The sequence below is a fragment of the Dipodomys merriami genome, unplaced genomic scaffold, assembly GCF_024711535.1.
Source record: "Dipodomys merriami isolate MVZ:Mamm:240054 unplaced genomic scaffold, mDipMer1.0.p SCAF_216, whole genome shotgun sequence".
NCBI lineage: Eukaryota > Metazoa > Chordata > Mammalia > Rodentia > Heteromyidae > Dipodomys > Dipodomys merriami.
Genome location: NW_027203560.1, coordinates 418,353 through 437,740, shown reverse-complemented (window position 1 = coordinate 437,740; position 19,388 = coordinate 418,353). Strand labels below are relative to the sequence as shown.

Here is a 19,388-nt window from a genome sequence, read left to right as displayed (position 1 = left end):
ACTTTTAGAAAAATAGACTATATATCTTTGAAATGAAAAAGGTCAAAAATAGTAGCATAAAATTTTTAGAGCGAGTCTGTCTTCTCTCTCTTTCTCTCGCTATATATCTGTCTTCTCTATTTATAAATGTTATGTGTAGAATAGTATATTTTTAGAGATTATTTGTCCTCAGAAATATATGCATATATCTAAATTTATGTGTAGAATGATATACATTATAGTGAAACAAGTATCTTAAAATATAATTAAAATTAAAAAAAAACTTCATGAAATCAAGTGCCGGTAACTCACCCTTATAATAAGAGCTATTCTGGGTGCTGAGATCTTAGAATTCTTTCCGAAACTAGCCCAGAGAGAAAAGTACTTGTTAGATTCTTATCTCCAATTAACCACCAAAAACAACACCCACAACAAAAAATGTAGCACATTAATTTCACAAAAGCATCTTTTAACTGCTGTGAACATTTCTTAGAAACATGAATACATACCCCTGGAAAATGTTAAGTAAAAAAGTATAGAACATTTACGTCCATGTTAAAGACATGATTATTTAGATTGTTTAAGATATTTAGGTAATGATAAGAAGTTAAGAATAATGATAGGTAGGTCATATATTGGGACTGATTTTTTTATTCTATTTTACAGTAGTAATAAAATTATATTTATAATGATTATATAAAATTACTCTTGCTTTATATTTGAATTATCATAAGTGATAAATATTTTTAAATGATTTTCAAAGCAAAGGAGTATCAATTCTTTTGTAATTTCAAAACAATTAAGAAAATGATTTCAAGGCTGGTTCACTCTAAGTCTATATTTGTTTTCTTGTTCTAGTTTTCCTATGTTAGTAGAAATTAAAATTCCAAAATATTAATGGATATTGGCATTTAGGAACATCTTCACATACACTAATATTGGAGTCCCTTCAGTGGAATTATTTTCTTTCATTTGTTACTTTCACAAATAAATCTAAATGATTGTGCATTTTGTTATTTTCACTGCTTTTGGCTCTTATCTTGAGAATACGTTTTTCCTAGAAAAGTAGAGATAAGCAATTGGATTGAGCATGTAAAATATGACTTTCATAAAATGCAGATGCATAGATTTGTGTCTTTTGTCATTTGCCAAAAGTTACTTCCAGAAAAGTTTCTCAATTACTTAGAAGGTTTACCCCTTCCCCCTACAATTATACTGACATCAAATACAGTGAAAGCAGGGGTTATACTGTGGTGGAGGGATATACAAAGCAACAAAGAAATAATCATAAATGTGTTAGAAACAATCGCACGAAAGAAAACATTTGAATACCTACCTTAGGGTTCATTTCCCTAACATCACCTTATCTGACCTTTTCTGCTTGACTCAGTCATATACTAGATATTGCAAATAAGGGAAACCATGGGAAAATAATAGGGATACAGGTGGACTCATTTCAACAATGAGATGTACAAGTCATTATGTCGAAAAATGAACTTTACAACTTTGGGGGGGGAGCAGGGAGGATTGGGTGGGGGACAGGGGGAGGATGGGAAGGGATGGGAAGGGGAAACAAAGGGGGAGGCTACAATGCTTGATAAGAAATGTACTCATTATCTTGCCCATGTAATTGTAACCCATCTGTACAGTATTTTCACAATAAAAATAATAAAAAATTACTTAGTATTGATGCATAATTCCTAGGTATTCCAGTTATCACATATACTTTTGGATTGAGTTATCTCTGTATAAACCCAAATGGACAAAATACCCTCAAAATAAACAGAAATCACATCTTTGTTTTAAATGCAGTAGTTTACAAAGAGTTTTTAGCCAACACCAAAACATCTTTTTAGCTATTCTGCATTTTGTGTGAAGAAGTTTTAACAATAGTTTTTTTTTTCCTGACATGCAATTCACTTACGATATATTATCTCCTTTTATTGTATACATTTTAGTGCTTTGGAAGTGAATTGTGCCTTCATAGGTTTCAAAGCCCGATTTTCACAAACTTGCATTCCTTCAAATAGAAATGCTGTAAATTTTAAAAATAGATATAAAATTCAGTTACAGGAATTTGCCCAGCATACATCCTCTATTGTGTGTCTTTTCAAAATTTGTTTTTGCGGATCATTTCCAGGGTCTCACACATACTATTCAAGTTCACTGTCAATTAACTACATTCTCTATCCAAAAAAGTTTTTTACTTCTGTTTAATACATTCATAGAAGTGTAATGCCTGGATCGTATAAAATTCTCTTTCACCTGTTGAAGACTTGAAATCTTAATTGCTAAAATGATTGTAGTATTATACAAATCGATCACTATCAGAAGTATATCAATTTCTCCACAAATGCATTACTATATTTTGTGTCCTCTTTTTATATTATGGACTTACTAGTGAGTTTTTATTATTTCTTAGACACTAAAAAGGAGCTTATTTCATATGCTCCTCCTATTGACTATTAATTTGCATATGTTATTTAACGAAATATACTATTCAGGAAAAAAATTATATACAATTAGAAGATATAAACATACTTAAGTTTTAGGGGCTGGGAAGGTGGCTCAGTGGTAGAGCGATGCCTTGCATGCCTGAGACCCTGGGTTCGATTCCTTAGCATCACATAAGCAAAAAAAAAAAAAAGCCGGAAGTTGCTCTGTGGCTCAAGTGGTAGAGCGCTAGCCTTGAGCTGAAGAGTTGAAGGACAGTGTCCAGGCCCAGAGTTCAGGCCCCACAACCCGACCCCTCCCAAAAAACACTTAAGTTTCAGAATCATTGTAGCATTAACATTGTAGCATTAACAAATATGTGCCCTCTATCTGTTGGATATGGTTTCGTTTCTGTTATAGTGTCCTTTGAATTATGAAAGGTTATCACTTGATATAATCCAGTTCTTGCTTCTCTTTAGCTACTAATGTTTTCCATGTCAAATTTTTACAAACCTTTACTAATCCGATGTCATGAATTTTTACATTTATGTTTTACAGGTTTTTACTTCTCACATTTAGTTTGATAATCATTCTTTATAAGGTTTGAGGTAGGCCAGATGCCGGTGGCTCACGCCTGTAATCCTAGCTACTGAGGAGGCTGAGATCTGAGGATGGTGGTTTAAAGCTATCCTGGGCAGGAAAGTCCATGAGACTCTTATCTCCAATAAACCACTAGAAAACTGGCAGTTTTGCTGTTGCTCAAGCGGTAGAGTGCTCACCTTGAGCTGAAGAGCACATGGACAACTCCCAAGCCCAGAGTTCACACCCCATGACCGACATACATACACACAAACAAAGGATTGAGGTAATATTCTAAGATCATTCTTTAAATCTAGAGAGGCAATAGTGCCAATACAACCATTTAAGATTCTGTTTTTATTTCATAAAGTCTCATAGCATCCTTTTCAAAATCTGTGGAACATAAAACTAAGAATTTATTTTTGAAAAATCTGTTACCTTCTTCTATGCATCTATTCTTATAATAGAACTAGGTTATCTTCACTAAACATGGTAATACGATTCAAAGCTTGTATGAAGGCTCAAGCTACACCATTTTTCAAGATTGTTATGAATTCCTAGAATTTACATACGGGATTATTGAGCAGGTGGACCAGTATTCTCCAGAGATATCTGGATGTTTGATAGTCACTCATATTTCGCACCTTGTGGAAACACAAACCCCTCATATTATATATAGATTAATGTCTTTAGAGATTGCTCAAAGCAACTAAAATTAATTTAGGAATGAGTTAAGATTTAGATAACATTATAGCATAATAAAGCTGAATGATAATGGCTTGAGCTGTACTGCAGAAGAGAGAGAGATGGGGAAGAATGGTGGATCAAATAGGAGCTGTATGTCATTGGTATTGTTTCAAAAAACAGAAAGACTTCAGAGAAGAGAAGAAGAAAAATAAAGTGTCCTGAATCAAGTTTCTTTTTAATCCACCTGATAGTTTGGACTGAAAGTCAGATAACATGGAAAAAATAAAACAGAAAACAAAGCATTGTATAGAGCTGTTACAATGTAAAAAAGTTGTAATAGGAATATAATTCATTTCCAAAGAAATAAGAGAAAGAATAAAACTAACAATTGCTAATGTGGATAGACGATGGATCACATTTTATCATATATAATTTTGAAAAAGCATACTAGGAATGAAAAATTTAAAAAGTCATAACTTAAAACACAATTTGTATTATAACTAGACAGTATAGTTCAGTGATAAAACTTTGGCCTAACATATGTGAAGCAATTGTGTGATCTCCCAAGCATTACAAGGTACACACAAAGCACACACACACAAAACCCACATAAACACACACACACATACCACATACACACATTTGGAATATTGTTATTATAATATTAAACAGAAGAAATTATCACAAACAGTAAAAGTATTTTAATATATAAAATCATAATATTGCTCATACTATTTAAAAGTTTAGTAGAAATAAAACAGAAACAAGATACTTGGATTCTTATAGATTAGTAAATTGAATATTAAGAAATAAAAGACATGAGAAATTTGCAAACAAGTTTTAAATAATAAACATTTTGAAACATGTATACTTTTATTTTGATAAAAGATTGATGTTACTGGTGTTTTAACTCAAGATTTAGTATATGATAACCAGGTGCTCTATATCTTGCTAGGCATGGCTATATCTCTAATCATTTCACTCTGGAAATTTTATGATAAGGACTCATAGTTTCCCAGTCTCTCCCGAATTACAAACCCTATTTACACTTCCCACCATAGTTAGAAAATGGAAACCACAAATCACTATGCCCAGCTCAGTTTTTTTTTAAATTAAAGTATAAATATTTCCAAAAAGTGACCATGTAATGCAGCCTTTTTTAATAAAGTATGTGCTTCTTGAAAATACAGTATTCATTACCTGAACAAATATGTTTAGAACTTTAAGAAATTAAATTTATTTAAATTCATCAACCATATAAAATTTAAGAAAATAATTTTTAAATATTCATATGCTATTTTGAAAGCAAAAAATATATCTCTGAATAATTTACATGTGTTAAAAATATGCAATTCTAAATTAACTAATCCTACATCTCTGAAAAAATAATTACCCTAAAGAAACAAAAGAAAATAATTAAGTTCAAAATTTAGAAAATAAAATGAAGTGTACTCTTTAGTTGACTTAAATAACTGTAAGCCCTCAGTATATCAATTTTATCATAAAAAATGCATGAAGAAAGAAAAGTACCCATTGGTCAATATCGACAGGAAAAGCATCAGTAGTTTTTTTTTTTTTTTTTTGAGTGTGCAAAAAAATCAATGGAAGCGATAAATATGTTCCTTCCATAATAAATGTACTCATTACTTTATTTAGGTAACTGTATCCATTCTGTAAATTACCTTTACAATAAAATTAAATTGAAATTAAAAATAAACTAAATTATACACCAATTAAGAATTCATAGAGAGCTAGGAATGTGGCTCAGTGGTAGAACTCTTGCTTTGCATGTTTGAGGCCCTTGGTTCAATTCCTCAGCATCACATAAAGAGAAAAAAAAAAAAAAAAAACAAACTGGAAGTGGCGCTGTGGATCAAGTGGTCGAGTGTTAACCTTGAACTAGCCTTGAGGAACAGCGCCCAGGCCCAGAATTCAGGTCCCACGACCCGACATCCCCCCCCAAAAATAAAACAGAATTACTAGAAACCACTGGTTTAAAACTTTTTTAAAAACTGCCCTAAGTACCCAAGTAATATAATTTGATGATATTATTTAAATACTTCAACTTCAGCAGAGAAGCCAAAAGTTTAAAAACTGTTACAAAGTAAATTAATAAATCTGAATATATTACTATTAATAATAATCATAAGATGAATTTATAGTGGTAGTCAAATAGGTAAGAAATGAGGCAATTTGCCATTCGTTGGATTTAATATGTGAGACAGAATTTCCTCGGTTTTTGAAAATATATAATCAGTTTAATGAAGAAACTATTCTGTCACATCATATGATAATTAGATGAAGGTGATATTAGAGCAAAGAGCAGATTGTACTAAGTTTTTGCATGTTAAAGTATATGCTTATTTTGGTTGTGGGAAATTGTATTCAACTTGGGTATTGTTTTTGTAGACTGGTGTCATATCAGTGGTTAATTTTAGGATAGGGGTTCCCTTTCAAAAGAACATGCATCTGATCTGACTTTTTAGCATTCCCATTATCAAGGGCATAAGAGTTGCACACCAAATTGTCTTGCTTCCTAACTTGGCTGGCCTGGATTCGGCAGCCCTTCCAATCTTAACCTGTAGATAGTGCAGGATGGTGGAAATGATCCAATGCACCCAACTATAGATTGAGAAGGAAGTCCACTAAACTTTTGGCCTGGGTTCTGTTCTCAAGCCTCCTCAGTAGTTAAGAGTTCAGATGGGAGCCCCTGGTGCCAAGCAATAAGAGTATTTCTTAAAGCAACTAGACATATACATGACTTAGGCATGTGAACACCTCAGGACAAGAATAAAAAAGCAATGAAGTATAGAGGATAGGCCCAATTTTAACTAGCTACTTGGAGGCTGGGTAAGATGAGCTAGCTACTCTGGAGGCTGAGATATGAAGACCACTATTCAAAGCCAGTCCAATCATGAAAATACATGGGATTATCTCCAAAATACCAGAAGTGGAACAATGGCTCAAGTGGTAAACCACTATCCTTAGACAGAGAAGCTTAGGGATGATGAATGAATAAATATGAGCACTTGCACATGCGCATGCGTGTATACACGTGCATGTTCACACACACACACACACACACACACACACACACACACACACACACACACACACACACACATGAGTATTTCAATGCGAAGTTTTTTTTTACCTTGCTGTACCCTATTTCCCTGTATTCGTTTACAAATTAACAAAATCAGCTAAGCACCTATTTACATAGAACTCATCATGTTTCTCTAAAGTCAACTCTCTTTTTAGAAGCATGCTTTTATTTGACCCATATGTAAACTATTCAGGAGTTTGATTCTTCTCCCTCAATTCTGTAGAATTAGATGATTGTTTAGCTTCCCTTAGCAATACAATTTTGTGAAGTCTTGCATCAAGCAACGTATTTCTTTCACTAGAACTCAAGCCTCTGTCAAACAATTAATAATAGGTTTTTCTTCTCTTTGCTTGCATCTGTAGTTTTATTATCTTCATAGATTTTATGATGATCTGTCTGTGCATGGCAAAGACTGCTGTGAAAATAAAAAAACGGTCGCAGCACTTATCATTTATTTACCATCCATAGATATGAAGATGTTTAAATATTACTGAAATTGTTTTGTAATAAATCATGTTCACCTTGACTATCATGAAAAAGAAGAATTGGTTTCTCAGCACTTTAGGTAAGTGCTGATTGAAAGAAACAAAAGGACAAGTGAGGAACAACTCAACACATACATTCAAATGAAACAACACAACCCAAGAAAACAAATTAATTCACTAGTCAAGAACCTGCAGGAAATGCAAAGACTTAAAAAAAACATCAGCTATCACAAACTTATGAAATTCCTGACTACATGGGTGTCTACTCTTGAGAGGATAGAGGTTAAAGCCCAGACTGGACAGAAAAATCAGTACACAATGCCATGCACCTGTTATTCTAAATTACAGGAAGAATAACAACATGGACTGAGCCCAAGGTCATACACAAGGATCTGAAAAATAATCAGGATAATTTAGGGCTGGGGACATGACAAAGTGGTAAGAACACTCATTTGGGGGCACAAGACACTCAATTCAAACTCTAATATTTGGGTATTAAAGTAAAAAGCTATGATTTTAAATAATTGGAATAATTGTAATATTTGAATAATTGAGTGGAAAAATGCATGAGAGAGATAGAATGAACCCACGTTCCAATGCTTTCAACTTAATTGAAAATATTTTATGGTACTTCAGACAAAACAGAGTTACCTTGCAAATGAGCATGGTTGTGCATTTGGGTGATGGAAATACTTTAATTACACAGGTGTAAATTAAATAGATTTTATTTGGGTAGATTGTACTTCTTAAACTAAGAACCTGGATGGTCTCCCTGAGATTTTTCTCTCAAGGCCACCACTCTACTATTTGAACCACAGTTCCAATTCTGATTTTCTCTTGGTTGTTTGGTGATAAGAGGCTCCTGGACATTCTTGCCCAGGATGGCTTCAAAATATGATTGTCAGATCTCAGCCTCCCGAGTAACCAGGATGCCAGGCATGAGCCGTCGATAGTTTTAATAATTTAGTAAATTGTAGAGTTACTAAAATTGTACATTATCATTATAACCTGCATAATATATGTGTGTATGTATATATCAATGCATACGGATAGAAATATTTTAACATATTTTTGTATGTACGGTACATTTATGAAAATATTCCATTATAAAATAAAATGGAAAAAAGTTAATGAGGAGCAAACCAAAGGAAATTATCACAGGTTTCTTGTTGTTGAATGGAATACGAATTCAAGAATCAGGTTGGGAAAATCATCTCTACGTTAACAAAATAGATAAGAGCTATTAATTCCAGTCCATCTATTTGCCCATGTTGTGCAACCTCACACATGAGTGTCAAAATCAAACAACACTTTTTGCCTTTGCTTTTAACTCACCTGTTATAATTTATGGGTTAGATGAAGTAATCAAATAAAGATTAAAATAATATTATGTGAGGCTATGAATTAGAGTTGAACATGATTTTAAATATGATAATAGCTAATTAAGTTGCATATTAATTACGTTTACTCTGTCATGTCCCTCATTCCCACATTAGGAAAGTATATAGAAGGTTCTCACTAAATTATATGTACAATTATGAAAAAATATTTTGAAAGAATATGGGCACAGTGGTGTTTTAACTTATTGAGACCTGTAAGGGTAAGTGTGTTTTTGAGGACTTGCAATACATTGTGATGAAGATGAAGGGAGGGATGTTCTTATTCTGGAAAACTGGATAGAGGATTGCTCCCACAAGGGAAGTGATGAATTATTACAAAATGTAACAGTAAAATCACTTTCACAATCATGTTCACTGCTGCACTATTCACTGCAGCCAAGTTACGGAAACAGCCCAGATGCCCTTTGGCAGAGTGATGATTAGAGAAAGTGTGGCACATATACACAATTGGATTGAACCCATCCATTTTGAAGATTGTTACATTATTTGCAACGAAATGGATAGATCTAAAAATATATTAATGGAACTAAGTCAGAGCCATATTTGGAAGCTAGAAATTTATACAAGTTTACACAAAAATATTAACCAAACCATGCTATTTGCAGAGGAGTATTTCAAAGGTGTAATTTCTTATAAAATTGAACTTTACTCCAACAAAATGAATACCAGGAAACTATCACTTGGAATATATGAGTGGAAGTCAAAAGGAAGGAATAAAGAGAGTTATGGAGGAAGAGAGTGAAGGTATAATATTCAATGCAGATAGTATGAAAGTAGAAAAAATTAAAGTGGGGTGAGGTTTGGAAGGGTGTGGAAAAGTTATATAAAGATCCATTTTCCTTAAAAAAACTGATATGTTGAATGAAAATTCCCTTGTACAAGTATTTAAGATAATAAGAATATAATTAAAAACAATGGAGACATCTGATCTTAAATTCTATTTCCATCTCTTTAAAAATATAAATTTATTTGCTCTATAATTTGATGAGAGGAATGGATTTTGTGGCTAGCTAGATCATTGCACATCTGTCTCTCTCTTCCTCACTCCCTTTCATGGTTCTCATAGGTAATATGATTGCTCCATAATTATCCTAATTTATTTTGCTTTTATATTTTTGGTTGCATCATTTCACTTTCTTCTTTGCCATATCCAAATTCATTTACATAGAAGACATTATTTCCTGTTTTCTCATTCTTAGAATAAGCTGCACATGAAGACAACACTGGCCCTCATTTTCAGTCTGTACCTTTAAATACGGAGGAAAATCTTTCCTCTGCTCTCTACCAAGTCCCTACTCTCCAGTTAGAATAATTTAGAATAGTAAAAATGAAAAAAGAGAAAATAAATAATAGTGAAAAAAACAGATTCAGAAAATTCACCAGAATTTTCTGACCATTTCATCCAATGTGAACTATTGGGGAAATACATGGACAGCTCATTATCACTGGCACTCAAAGTCTCTGGTTAGGCAATTCTGATGAAGTTGAGGAACAAGATGAAAAAGTGATAAATGGTATCAATTGCAAGAAAAAAATGAAATAGTATCCAAGCAAATTTCTTCTTTGTTCTGCTGAAAATAATCGCCTTACTACAGTGGAGAGACTACTTTCCAAAAAGTCCCCTCATGTGATTACTAGGGATGACGATGAGTATACCCCTCTTCATCGAGAAGCCTACAGTGGACACTTAGATATTGTACATGAGTTGGTGGCTCAAGGCAGATATTCATGCAATAACTGCAAATGGCTGGACATCCCTGCACAGTACTTATACATGGAATAATAACAGAGTGGCTTCTTTATTTCATCATGATGCAGATACCAATGGCCAAGTTAAAGGCCTCTTGACCCCCATGCATCTTGCTGCTGGGAATAGATGTAGCACCGATACGCTGGATCTCCTTCTGTTGAACCATTATATCAAGCCAGGTCTGAAGCACAACGTGGAAGAAACTGAATTTGATATTGCCAAAAAGATAAGTATGTATCACTACCTCTTTGAATTTGTGGAAAGCTGTACAAATTGTTCTCCTAAGTCCTAATGGATCAGTTAAGTTTCTTAAATTTCAAAATTGCCAGTCCATCCTATGTGTCCATAGAAAATATTTTCACAATACAAAGCAACAGCAATACATTACTTTAAAAATTCATGTATTCCATGGTATTCTTCCAAGTGAATTGCCTGACTTTTATGTCAAAATATATTCGAGTTGTTTGTATACATCTAACGATTTCTATAGAGTTTGTGATTTCTTAAATCAGAAATAATTTTAACTTATCTGTTGAAATGAGTAGTACAGAAACTAAAGATATTTCTGGTGCTTGTCTGAAAAAGTATATTTTAAAATATTTAGTATTCTGTTTGTATAATGTCCATAATCTATTTCATTCGCTCCTAGATATAATACTTTGAATTCGACATTGTTTTATAATACATACGTTCATTAATAAATGTGTCCTTTCAGATTGCATTCCATATAGAAACATTTTAAGATTCTTTTAATTCCTAGGTCCTTATAGAATTTTATTTCTTTGGGATAAAATGACAATGTTATCTTACTTCAAAAGTTTTATAAAGGTTATGCTATGTAAAGGCCTTTCTAAAACGGTGAAGATTGAATACACTGATGTCAAACTAACTTTTATTTCTATGAATTACATATATTATTACAGTTGTATATTTGTAATCAACTTTTGAATAACTGTTTTTCATTTCTTGCATCTGAAGAATGAAAAATATGGAATACTTCACAAATTTTCATATGATCTTTGTGCAAGAGCCATGTAAATCTCTGTATTGTAATTCGGGTAGACCTGCTGCTGAAGCATGTAGTATACTGTAAACTTAAGTAATTAATGATGCAATCTTAAGACAGGCATATATCCTTGGTTGCCTATTTGTAACAAGGTTCAATTTCCCAGGTTCAATTGATTCATCCGCGCACTAACAGAGCAGTAGGATTGATCCTTGCAATCGGGTGGCAATCATCGCTAGAGTGGCTTCAGCTACCACTGCCGCTATATTGCTGTCCCAAAGCGTGTCCACCGTGCAACAGATAAACCAGCTCATTCCTCAACTGTCATCCATAGAATTATAACATTTACAAGTTGCCAATCATCTTAAGGGATCCCTCCTTGTGCTCCAACAACAAATAGACTTGCTCCAAGAACAGATTACGTTTCTTTGATTACAACAAGGAGGACTATGTAATGCTATGACTACTTCTGTCTCTCAGCTTTCCACTCCCGCACCAAATTTCACTGAACTTAGTAACTACATCAAAGGCCCTAAGTCCCTTAAGTACTTAAACTTCAACCAAAACCTGCTGCATGATGTTACCCACCTAAACCAGACCACCATTCAGCTTATTCCCACTGTCTCCTTTTTAGAAGATGTGCTTAAAAAGTTACAACAATGGTTTTCGCCATCCTCTCTGGTCATCTGGGGAGGCCGTGAACTTGTAGGGCTTACTCTCCTAGGAATTATTCAAGGCTAGCACTCCTGGCAAAAATGCCTCCAATGACGGGTCACCATAATGACGGTCCTTTTAAAAGAAAAGGGGAAATTTGTGGGTAGAGCCGGTCAGATCTGGTTGAGTCAGCTAGAGTAGCAGTTGAAGTACACTTCCTGCTCATAGAGACACACCCACAGGCACGTCTGCCTAGCTTCACAGCCATGAGCTGTCCATGCTCCCTACATGCCCCCGGGGGACCAATCAGTGCCTGACACCAAGCAGTGCCCATCATCAACTCCCTGCTAAGTAACTGGCTGAGAAGGACTCAGGACGTTGGGAAAGTTGGGGCTATAAAATCCCAACCCTTGTGCAGAAATAAACCAGACCTGCTTAAGCCTCTTCTCCCAACGTGTGTTCCTTGAGTGCGTCGTTCACACTTACCTCCTGCCGGAGATCTAGCCCTACAATGTAGCAATGGGGGAGGCCTTATAGTCCTTCACCTTCATTAGACTTGAAGCTAAGAATCTGTGATTAGTTGGAAATCAGGCAAGAGCTAAGTGGAAGACAGAGAAATAGGTCATAGGAGCATTGTCCTTTTGTAAAAGACACTGTCATCCATGGTATGGGTGATTCAACTCTATTCTTCTCCATACATCTTGTTGAGCAAATGCAAGATGAAGAGAAAAAAATAATCTATTGAAATAATTTTGCAAAGAATAACTTCACTGTTCCTGATATGGTATCCAAGGAGAGTCTTAAGAGAGAAAATAAAAGTGCAGTATTCTTCGGTTTCCTCTAAACATCTTGTTAGCAAAATATCTTTGAGGTTATAAGTGATTGATCCAAAAATTGGCAGACTATTTATTTTTGAGGGCACTTTAGACACAAGAAGACTTTTAAGGTAAAAGAAAAAAGAAAAATGTATAGCTAAATATTTGTGATCACAGCTTCTTGGACTGGTATTTTGGAGACAAAGTTTTACATTAGAGATTGTCCTCATTAACATTGATGCTGGGTTTCCGTGGCAACCAAATGCAAGGGGGAAGTTTAATGGACTCGCTTGGACAAGAAAAGAGCATGATAGAAAAAAATGGCTAATAATATTTAGTGAATTATTTTGACCAATTACTTTGCCAGAACAAAGAAGGAAATATTTAATTCAAATCACTTGACTTAAACTTATGAATAAAAGTAGTCAATAGAAATGAGAGAAAACGTAGAAGACTGTTTCCTCTCCAATGGAGTAATGGGTTCTTGATCTTGTTTCTTCTATTCTATCTTCACAAGCTATCAATTGTGTCTCAGGACTGGAATATCCAGTTCAGACCAAGAGAACTCGCAGAAGAAAATATTTGCAGCAGATGTAGGTGATTTATAACCTTAAACAATCTATTTAAATCTGTTAAAAATTCTCCTCTACCCCAAATTGCTCACTTCGAACAGCTTTGTAGGCTTTTCCCAAGATTGTCCTTCATTAACTATTTAAAATTTTGAGAGGTCATAATCGTACTCTATAGAGATTGCTGTTTGGTTGTGCTTTTTGTGTGTTTTTGTTTTTTGTTGTGTTTTTTCACTGAATTTCAAAAAAAAATGTGAAAGTGTGTTACAAAAATGTCCATCTAATTGTCCAATGTTCCGGGATCAGAGTCACTCCTTCTATCATTCTCAACCAACCCCTTCTACAGGATTTATTTCTGATTTACCACTTCCTTTCTCACATGTATATATTATGTATTCTAGCTGTACTTGCCCCTTGCTCCATTCTTCATTCATTCTATGGCTTTATTATTATTCCTTTACTATTATTATTATTAATTCAATTTCCTGATAGTCATTCTGTTAAACTGTCTGTTAGTACTTTGAAAGGTTTATATACATTCCCTGGAGTTTCAATTCTGCATATACTTGAACTGATGTCAGCTTATATTTCCATAATTCATTCATCTGAAGTAACAATTTGCAAGACTGGAAAAATGAAGCACCTAGACATGATTTCATTGTCCTCCATTTGGAAGATTAATCTATAGTCAACAAGAAAGTTTAAAAATGGCTTAGAATGTATTCCTAACTACCAGTTTTTATAAATGGCTTTGTACAGTAGTGTGTGATTTTTTATTTTACATGGGATAATATTTTCAACTACCTATAAGTATTGGCAAAAGAAGAAATCTAAAATTTACTACTGTAGAGGAATATGATAGAAATAGAAGACAGATTATATGTTTGTCAAATCTCTGATGAGTACCCATATTCAAGACTTAAAGTCATATTTCTTAGTATGTTAGACATATAGGGAAAACATAAAACACCATATGATAAGGCAACTATTCATGACTTATTAAAATGTACTTATGTGATGAAATTTACTTTATTAGCTAATGTTTTGGTTTGAAATATTGGAGGCTGATCTATTTAACAAATTTTCGAAGGAACCTACTGAAAAACACAAATGGTGTGGGGGGGTACTATTCCTAAACTTTAATGAATGGTTGAACCTGTTTGGCATTAGTGCTGGGTGAATAAATCAACTCTATTGAAACTTGCTCCCTACACTTGAAAGACTAGTAACCTCACTAAATATCATCACTTGTAAAGTGTTATTTTGGCAAAGGTGATTTTTTTTAAAAGTTTTTTTGAAAAGGAATATACTTTCAGCAGATTAAATGTAGGTTATCATTTGTTTGAGAATGACAACATTTTTATACTACAGAGCCAAGTTTACTGAAGTACCAGTGTTTTGAAGCACTAAGGATCTTCTCAATTAATGTTTTTTGAATTATATTTCATCTCTATGTCAAGTATTCCTAGCATTGGTAGACCAATTATGGATCTATCGTTCAGGAACTATTTTTTAGCCTGCTGATACTGGACTGAAATCATTTATTAATCATTAGGAGAAGGGTATTACAAATAATCTTATGACATTTGTGGTCTTTTTCACTCATATGGCATGGTCATCTGAAAATTGAAAGTTTGAATTACTGTACTTTCACATTTTGTGATTTCATCTTGCATTTTAAGTTGCCTTGCATTTCCCAATTGCTCACTGCTAATTCCTGCATTTCAAGGAATTGGGGCCCTGAAATACAAAAAATGAGAAATTGAGATGCGTCTTCAATTACTTTCTCTTGTCATGTTGCATCAGCATAGGTGAGAACTTTTGCCCTAGTTATCTGATGATGCGGATAACTGGGACCTGGGATCCTAGGACCCATGGATAGTGTAGAAGAATAATACCTTTTAGACATCATATCAGCAAAATTTGAGTATAATCGGTAGGAATGCTTCAGAAATATGGAGAAAAACAATTTGGGACCAGCAAGTTAAAACAATAAACAGAGCAGCAGAGTAAAATCCCTTATAGATTAGAGGAAAACAACATTGTTTTTTTTACCATGTGAATTCAGAAGACCAAAAACCCGTAAAAAGTATCACAAGTTTATACCGAAAACATTGCATTGATACTTTTTATATTCTAATATATATACTAATCCTGATTATTTATATTCCAATCTATTTATTGGAATAATATAAATTCACTTGTCAAATTATCAATTAATTCTAGTAAGATCCACTGTGTGAAATATAAAATCAACACATATAAATATAAAATATATAATTATCTATAAGAAAATATTTTGCATTGTTCTGTTGTGGTTAGGGAATCAAAGGCAACTGTTTTAGAGTATTATTCCATTACCTCTACCTCATTGTTTGGTAGAATTAGAACTAAAGCTTTACCATTCGGGTATGTACAGCTTAGAGGTAAGAGGAAACGCTGTGATTAAAACACTACTAATTTAAGGCTTAATAACGAGGAGAAACATATGGACTTCTCCTGGAGCTATGGAATATATTTGTTGATAGAAAATCAGTGGTGTAAATTCCTGCCTGGTTGGATGGTAATCAGGCCAGTACATTAGGTAATCATGCATATGAACAATTTTTTCACCTTCTTGGCTTTAGCTACTTTTGAAATGGAAGGTACAATAAACAATTATATTTTGATAAAAACCTTCTAGTCTGAAAAGTTCTGTCTGAAATATTCATTTTTCTATGATCCCTTGGAACTAAGATTTATTTTGTTCAAGTAAGACAATTTATACGATCAGGGTAAGATATTCTGGTTGGTCTGATCCTTCATGGAAGAAGGGTAAGGTGTCAGGTAGACATTTGTGCCAATGAGACCGTATTTGGGAAAATTTCAACTGCAGAAGTTTAGAAGTAGCTCTTAAGCAAGGCTTACTTTGAATCCGTTAGCTACACAGAGGAAACTCAGTTGAATAAATAAGTACTTGAAAAAGCCATCCCCTTTGGACCTAGCTAAAAAGGCTTCAAAGAATGATTAAACTAAAATGAAAAAGATTTAAAATAGTCATTGACAAAAAAATTACAAATGTGAGCAATCCACTGAACAATATAATTATTTTCCATTATACACAGAATTTTAGGGAAATAAGATCAGTAGCATTGTTAGGAACAATAAGGTTTCCTTGTTACAAACAGGCACCCGAGGATATAATCCTGTATAAATATTGTATCATTAACTACCTAAACTTAGAGGACATTACATGCTTCAGCAGCACATGTACCCAATTTACACCAATACAGAGATTAACATGGCAATTGCAAAGGATGAAATGAAAATCTGTGAATTATTCCAGATTTTTCATTCTTCAGATGCAAGAAATGAAAAACAATTATTAAAAAGTTGATTACAAAATTACAAGTGTAATAATACATGTAATTCATATAAATAAAAGTTAGTTTGACATCATTGCATTAAATCTTCACCTTAGAAAGGCCTTTACATAGCATAATTGTTATAAAACTTTTAAAATTAGACAACATTGTCATTTTATTCCAAAGAAATATACTATAAGGACCTAGTAAAAAAGGAATCTTAAACTGTTTTGGTATGGAATGCAATCTGAAAGGACACATTTATTAATGAACCTATATATTAAAAAACAATGTAGAATTCAAAGTCTTATATCTAGGAAAGAATAAAATAGATTATGGGCATTATACAAACAGAATACAGAATATTTTAAAGTATAATTTTTCACATAAGCACCAGAAATATCTTTAGTTTCTTTAGTACTCATTTCAACAGATAAATTAAAATTATTTCTGAATAAAAAAAGCAAAACTCGAGGGGTTCCAAGATGGTGACGGGGAAGTAGGGGAACGCCACAGCTCTCCCCAACCAAAAAGAGAGTTTGAGTTCGTTTAATCTCCCCCAGAGACCGACAACAACAACAAAATCAACATCCAGAGAAAAACAGGAGTTGAAAAGAAGAATTTCACAACAGAGAAGCTTGAAGACGCCTCCCGCAACGTCTATTGGCCACAAAGCAGCGTGCCAAGCCATGGCCAGCCCAGCCTGGTGGGAGCTGCCGGTGGCCCAGAGACACAGGGAGTTGTCTGCAGATCACCCGCACCAAAGACCCCTGAGGTATCAGTGTCAGACTGGCTGATCCTGACGAATGAAGAAACCTCTGAGCAGGGAAATTACACAAAGATCCCACCCCTTCCCCTCACTCTCCATTGGAGCAGAGAGGCTGCATTCCACCAAAGCCACTCAGCCCCATGGCAGGAACCTCAGAGATACATGAGATGCCCACAGAACACCACAGCAGAAGAATTGAAAGGAACTGGTGCTGATCCAGAGAGCGCAAACAGAGACAAACCCCAGCAATCAGAACCTGCACAGAGGCCCCTCCCCACCCCTCGGGTGGAGGCCGGAGGCCCATCCCGTGGAGCGGACACAAACAGTGTCAATGGAGGCAGTGACAGAAAAGAAACACACAGAGCCACCACCTCTCAGCCTAGCCCACAACCACCTCAATTGAATTCTGACTACAATGGCAACCAACAACCTACATCACACAGAAACAACGAGCTCCAGGGTGAGTACCCCACAGGGGACAGTGTATGCCTCAACGGAAACCAGAGCTGGTGGGAATCCCCAGACCCCCTACCCCAAAACCTGCACCACAGGACCCACTAAAACTAGAAACCTTTCAAGAGCTCCACCAGCCCATGGATCACACTCAGTTGGCCAGGCTAGAACAAGAGAGACCCTGGAAGGAAGCTTCAATGCCCAAGCCTGGAACAGCGCCACTGGGTCAAGACACCCAACGGTGGAAGAAATTTGAACTGTGTACTCCAAGCTGCATAATCTAGGTGGGATACACAGCAGCACAGGTCCAACAGGTGTGCCCAGGCTGGGGTCTAGGACCAGGCCTGGGGATCTGGTGCCTGAGCAACATAACCAACTCCTCCCAACTGAAATCAGAAGCTGAGCATATGCCTCAGCAGAGGGGAGAAAAACAGGGAACTGCACTCCTGGTAATCATGCCTGTGACAGCAAAAGATGCGGGGGGGTTCAGGACAAGAGAAGCCCAAATCCCACAAGAACCTGACCCATGTATTCTAGGCTAGGAATTGAACAACACAGGCCTCGAGCACCCGATAATAGTCAGGAGCTCAGACTGGTAAGGTGCTCAGCAGTACAGTGCTTGTCTTAGGTGAAAGAGACCATGGATCTGAATCCTCAGCAAAACATAAGCAGAAACGGCCAGATGTGGTGCTCTGGGTCAAATGGTAGGGTGCCAGCCCTGAGCTGAAGAGCTGAGGGACAGCACCCAAGGCCAGAGTTCAAGCCCACAAATAGCCAAAAAAAGTAAAACAAAACAAAACATCAGGAGACCATAGCAGACTCCAGAATCTGGGAGAGTACATCCAGCACATCCGAACTTGCCAAGAGCACCTGTAGGAACAAACAGGAGCAGTCTAGACTGCTCAACCCTTCAAAAGGCGGGAACTGCCAGTGATCTACAGCAGAGAGCTGAGAATCCTGTGTGGGTCAGACCAGCAGCTGGAGGTCGGCCCCCAACAGAACCGAGATCAGGTACAGACTCTCTCTACCAGCACAGAAACAGTAACCAAGCAAAGACAGACACCTATTGACCAAAACAAAATTTCAGATTAGTCTGCAATAATGCCTGAATAACCATGAGAAAATCACAGAGAAATATTACAAGATTTATCAACACCTAGGATAGCAAGCTATCTCTAAAGCCAGCAGCAACCCCGGGGAGAGCCCCACTGGGAGCAAAACAGGAATGGAAGACAAACACTACATCCAAGACATGCTGGAGGCAATGACTCAAGAAATAAAGTGAGAAATAGACCAGAATTTGAAAGAACACCAGGTCGAAATACCAAAAGAGGTGCAGGACATCAAACAGGAGATGCA

The 19,388-nt window shown here is 35.3% G+C and overlaps 1 pseudogene; it reads left to right on the top strand.

The window, feature by feature from the left end:
* Positions 1 to 16,695: 16,695 nt before the first annotated feature.
* On the top strand, positions 16,696 to 16,794 carry LOC138834482 (U6 spliceosomal RNA; annotated as a pseudogene).
* Positions 16,795 to 19,388: the final 2,594 nt, after the last annotated feature.